Consider the following 6,832-nt stretch of genomic DNA (forward strand, 5'->3'; position numbering starts at 1 on the left):
AAGGAGAGCTGTATTGATCATCTTGTCTATCGCTTATGATAAGATGAGTAGCTCAGTGGTTCACACCTGAGCACAGTTCACTCCTGACAGTTTTCCGGTCCCCATGTCCCTGTGGAAACAGGGAATGGCTCCGTGAGCCCTGAAAACCCGTGCTGATGAACTGTATCCAACCTAGCAAGAGGTCCAGGGCCCACATTCCTCATCCTAGAGCTTTAAGCAAAGAAGTGCTATATGGAGGTGAAGGGCACTGAACATTCAGAGGAAGACAGATAGGTTGAGCACCTCAAAGAGCTGTTGGCAAAATAATAATTATGAAAATAATCTGTTCAATTTCAGAGACTGCCTCTCAAGGAGAACCAAAAATTTCGAATTTGGCAAAACGAGCGGCTAACTTCATTCTAATGAGATTCTGATCCTACAGTTACAACTCCCTAAATCAGATTCCTTCACATTGAAAAGTGGTTCACTCTGCCATGACAGTTTATTAACTTTAATGCACTCTACACTCTTCCACTTTGATGTTTTATTTGCTCTTTTTAAAATATCTCTTGTGTTCCTCTATTTCTTCTTACACAATATATTAGACTTTGTTATGCAATGGCTAGTTGTGACACCCAAAGAATAGAATCTGGTTTTACGGAGCGTCTCTTTTATACTCAGGATAGAGCAGAGCACTTTACAAAGCAATACATTTAAGGCAGATACCAGCAACACAGGGGCGGTGAGACAAACAGAGAAGCTGCTTTGAATATAAACTCAATTTCACACATTAGGAGGGGGTCAGTTGAGAGAAAGCCTGCTGTCCAAGGTAAGCAAATTGCTTTTGCTCCCTTCCGCAGGCAGACCACAGTCAGTTTTGATGCAGCTACTCGATGCAGCTTTGCCTCCAACCCTCCACTGGACTTCACTCTCCCTTGGTAGAACTGAGAGTCGTTGCTCTCACGATAGCTTGCATGTATCTACCTACATACCTGCTTATTATAACCATATGATTATGTGACTGCCTATCTTAACTAACTGGTATTCTCCTTGTAGGCAAAGGCCTGTTAGGCTCAGTCAGCATTTACGGAGCCCCTACAACCTTGGTGTGGGGGGTACAAGAGGCACAGGCTCTACCCTCCACAGTCTAAGAGAAGATACACACAAAGAAGACCTCTTCTCATTCCTATTTGCATGCTTGGGGTCTAGCAGGGCCTCACATACCATACGGAAGGACTCAATAAATACTAGCCACTGAATTTCTACTATTATAAAAATGTCAATATTTGATCATTTTCACCTATAATAGTAACCTATTATACATATTATGTATTTATAATAACATTTTACCTGTAACTTTTCATATGCCAGACTCTATTATTACCAGGTAATTTTCCTGTATTATTAAATCACATATAAACATTATAAGTCATAATTTTTCCCTATATCATAAAGAAGGAACCTGATGTTCTGAGAGGTTAAGTACATGATAAAGTTCACGCAGCTAATAAGGGGTGGCGTTACATTTGTCTACCCCCAAACCCTTGCTCTTTCCTTTCTGCTACCTCTCCATATAATAAGAGTACATGAATAAATGAATACATGAATGAATGAATGAAAAAATCACCAACCAAAACTAAATTGCATTCTGATATCAGGTCTGCATTAACTAAACCCCTGAGGATGAGCAGGTTGCCCCATCACTGTCACCATTTCCTCGGCAGGGAAATCAGGATATATGCCTAACCTAAATACCTGAAAGAATTCTTGTGAGGATCAAATGACAGAATGTATATGGAAGTGCTTTGAAGAATATACAGTACTCTATAGATGCAAAGGATGTTACCTTTAAGCTTCTACAGAAGTTGTTCAAGGAGACTAGCTATTTGTGAAAGCAAAAAGTCAGCATGTGGGAGGTGGGGTAAGGGAAAGGCAGACCAAGGCTGAGTGGAATATTAAGAGGAATGTCACAGGGGGCAAGACATATTAGTTCCCTGACCAATATAACTCCCTGAACTACATGCCACATAATGGCCTCAGGGTAGCAGCAAGCTTGGCTTGCTTACTTGGCTGCACTTGGCTTACCAGTCAAGTGCAGCAGAATTCAAGAGTCATTCAGGCCAAGGTCAGTAATGGCAATCAAGAGAGCTCAGCAACCCCAGACCATGCTACCCAGAGTTTGGGCACCAGGGTGCACAAGCAGAACCAACAGCAAAGGGGCAGGATTGGAGACTTGACTGCCCACCTCCTAGCCCTCTGCCTCCTTGAAACACAAGCTGAGTGGTCACTAGATGTCTGGCAAGCAGAAGACCACAGCAGCCTAGGTTCACGCCTCCAGCTGGTACAAGGTAACTACAGCAGGAACCAGTCCACACTTTGCCCACAGTGGCTCTAAGGGAAGACCCATCTGAGTAAGGATCTGGGCCAATCCTGTCCTCAGAGAAAACTGAGTCCTGGGGCAACACCAACAGGAAGGATAAAGTGTGATATAATAGATGATTAACTCAAATTTTCCAAGCACCATCCTGTAATGCAGTCAGAATGCTGTTTGGAGTGAACCAATTAAGGAGACTGTGATTAGAATACGACACGCAGTGAGAGAAAGAAGATTAGAAGTGCCACAACTATGCATCAGGTCAAGTTTCCCAAGCTACCAATAAAAACAGGCCTTAAAATTCATAACTTCAGAGAGTATAGGGAAACAAGGAGTCTCACACAGTGTAAGTCAAGTGAAGTATAACCTTCTTGGAGGTGGGAATATCTATTAAAATTTTAATATCAAGATAAAGTCCAAATGTAAAAACATTAGAAGTGACAATGAGAGATATCACATACTGGTACCAAGAAGTTACAAGAATCACAAACATACCTGAATCTTAACATCTAGGCTTAACATGTATGAAGTATGAACTAAAATACCTGGGGAAAAAAAAATAAATAAAATAAAATAAAATACCTGGGGAGACACCAATAAATCCAACAGACAAAATATAAACAATGGCATAAATGATCAAAAAAAAACAAAGCCTGGGAGCCTGGGTGGCTCAGTTGGTTAAGCATCCGACTCTTGATTTTGGCTTGGGTCATGATCTCGGGGTAATGAGATCAAACCCCAAATCAGGCTCCCCACGGGGCATGGCGCCTGCTTAAGATTCTTTTTTTCCCTCTCCCCCTGCCCCTCCCCCACTTCTGTCTCAAAAAAAAAAAAAAACCCAAAAAAACAAAACCTGAGTAATAAGCTTGTACTAGTTCAGAGATCCAGATATACATGTACAATCAAGAATACATATTCTTTTTAAGTTCATGGAAAATATTAAATTTACAAAAATGCCTCAATAAATTCCAAAGAATCAATATGAAACAATTGCCATTTTTCTATAATGTGACTAGATTACAAATAAACTTTTAAAGGTAGCAAAAAAAAAAAAATCACATAACCAAAAACTTTTTTTAAAACTTACTACCAAGTAACTCTAAAATGAAGGAAGAAATTACAAGAAACTAAAAAATTCTTTGGACAGAGTAACAACAAAAACATGAAATATCAAAATTTCTAGAGCACAACTAAAACAGTTTACAGAGAAGTCTATAACTTTAAGTACATTTATAAGAAAACAGAAAATGAAAAAAATTAACAATCACCTGAGTAAACCCCAGGGAGAAATTAAATAATAATGATAAAAGCATAAATTAATGAAACATAAGGTAAATAAAAGAAAAAAACAAAACCAAAAGCTGATTCTTTAAAAGACTACCATAGACAAAGTTCTGACAAGACCAATCAGGGAAAACAGAGAGAAAATGTAAATTAAATTGACAATGAAAAAGGGAATAATAACAACGTATATGTATATATATGATGGAAATTTTAAAATAATAAAAGTATATTATGAAACTGAACTGCTTTTAAACCTAATGTATAAATATCTAATAAAAAAGCAAAACAAGGTTCAAGAAAATGTAGAAAATTTGAATATAATAATAACCATTAAAGAAAATAAAATGGTTATCAAAGTCCCCCAGTTCTAATTCACCAAAACCAGTCCACCACCTATGCACCCCACCTTTGCCAAAATAAAACAGGCACACGTGGTTTCATAGATGAGGCCTACCAAACTTTTTTTTTTTTTTTACAATTTTATTTATTTATTTTAGAGAGTGAGCAAGCAGGGAGAGGAACCAGGGGAGAGGGAGAGAGAGAATCCCCAAGCACACTCCATGCTGAACATGGAGCCTTACACGGGGCTTGATCTCACGACCCTGAGATCATGACCTGAGCTGAAATCAAAAATTGGAAACTTAACTGACTGAGCCACCCACATGCCCAGAGGCCTACCAAACTGTTAAGTAAGAAGTGGAGAACCTTGTTCATGCAAGTTGAACAAAACAGAAAAACAAGGGAAGTTTAGTTCTAAATCCAGATAATTAAAGTACAAGAAAAGATTATCATAGGTCCCTTTCACTTATGAACATAAAGGCAAAAAAAAAAAAAATCCTAAAGAAAATATTAAACAAAAAAATAATAATCATAATCAAGACCAGTTTATACCAGGAATGTAAGGATGGCTTAACTTCAGAATATAAATCAAAGTAATTTACCACCTTAATGGATTAAGGGAGATATTTACATGAACATCTCAAAAAAAATGATGGAAACATACATAATTAAGGAAAACACCTATTTATGACATAAATGTTAGCGTATTTTTAAAAATATTTTATTTATTTATTTGACAGAAAGAGAGAGAGCACAACCAGGGGGAGCAGCAGAAGGAGAGAGAGAAGCAGACTCCCTGTTGAGCAGGGAGCCTAATGCGGGGCTCGATCCCAGAGTCCTGGGATCGTGACCTGAGCCAAAGGCAAACACATAACTGACTGAGCCACCTAGGTGTCCCAATGTTAGCACATATTTTTAAAAAATGCTTTGATAATAGGAAATGAAGATCATCAATCTTTACCTGATACAAGAATATACTAAAGACTCTTGATCACATTGCTTTTGGCATTCAGAAAAAGGCAAGGTTAGTACAATCATTACTACTACTACTACTGGAAATTTTGGTAATAAAAGAGGTCAAGAAAACAAAAGGTTTTTTTTAAGAGATTTATTTATTTTAGAGAAAGAGAGCGAGTGAGTGGGGGTAGGGGCTGAAGGAGAGGGAGAGAGAGAATCTCAAGCAGATTCCCCACTGCGTGGGGAGCCTGACCCAGGGCTTGATCTCATGACTTCAAGATCATGACCCCAGCCAAAACCAACTGAACCACCAGACACCCTGAAAACGAAAGTTTTGAAGAATGGGAAGGAAAGAAAAATAAACTAGCATTATATGAAGATATTACGATTATTTACATAGAAAATCCAAAAACTATTATTTTTAATATGGGTAGGTTATGATTGTTAGATAAACAATACTCTTAGAAAACATCAATAGCTCTCTTTTAACCAACTAGAAAACATGATAGTCATAACAGCAAAAGCAGCTCTAAATTATTTAGGAATTAACAAAGAATACATAAGACCTCTGCAGAGAACGTTTGAAATTCTATTAAGGATATGAAAAAAGGCTTGAACAATGCAATCATATACCTCATTCATGGATGTGATAACAATATTACAGAGTTCTATTTTCTCCCGAATTAATCTATAACTTTAAGTCAATCCCATCAAAATAACAGTAGGATTTTTTAAGAAATTTTATTAACTTTTTCTAAAATGTATATGGAAGATAAAGGTATGGAAAGAACTAATTAATTAAACAAGACGTCCTTATCTGAACCAATAATAAAAGTGTGCCATGAACTGAGAAGTATGATTAACTCAACTCTGCAGAAAAGATCCAAAATAAAATTTTTTAATTAACATAAATTAAATTTAAGTTCCAGGTCAGTTTTGAGTTTTAAGTTATATTTTCTAAATTCAAATTTAGAGGAGCAGAGAAAATGCTGAACCAAAAAGGTACTTTTGACTCAGAATGTTAGCTTAGGCAATAAATGTGTTCACCAACCACCTGACACAGAAAGTGTGAGTATCACAGATGTCAAACATGTACTATCTAATGCCATTCTGAAATACAAAACTAATACCTATTTCTAGCAAATGAATTACAATGCCGTCTATATATTCGGGACATTTGGAAACCCAATTTCAATCCTCCAAATGCATTTAGGTTCTGCTAAATACCATCTAAACATCATCTAAATCTGTAGAAATAACATATAAAAGGTATGAATCTTTGATTTCGTTGACTTAGAACCTAAAACTTCTCTCTGCATTGTTATTCTCTCTGCATTGTTGTTCCCCTCAGTCTCACACTATTACCGTCAACCATTACGCTCTGAGAGCTTCTGAACTCTACTGCCCCTGTTCTTTCTTCAGAAAGGAACACAGTAAGAAATCCTGGTAGTTTGCCGGGGGGGGGGGGGGGGAGGCAGTGCTGATACATGTGCTCATAAAACCAGTGATGAAAGAAAAGTCTATCTGGACCTCCTACGAGCGTACTGAATCCATTTCTAATGTAGTGACTGGCATGGCAATCAACAGTGCTCCCTGGTCCTATTAGGGTATTTACTTATCTAAAGATGACTCCTGTGCGGAACCAACCCCAAATCCATTTCAACATACCATAGCCACATAGAAAATCAAAGAAAACAGGGACTTAAATTGCTGCTGGGAAGGTGTTAATCAGAGAAGAGCAAGATAGATAAGAGAGGGAAAAGATACAGGTAAATGCTTCACCCAGCAGATGAAAAATTAATTAAGGCCTCCTACACAACGCAAGCAAGAACGCCCTTCCAAAGACCACCAGTCCCTTCGACCCCTACGAGAAGATGCCCTCATCATTGCAAAGAACTA

The sequence above is a fragment of the Ursus americanus genome, chromosome 25, assembly GCF_024610735.1.
Source record: "Ursus americanus isolate L20-20 chromosome 25, mUrsAme1.1.p, whole genome shotgun sequence".
Lineage (NCBI taxonomy): Eukaryota > Metazoa > Chordata > Mammalia > Carnivora > Ursidae > Ursus > Ursus americanus.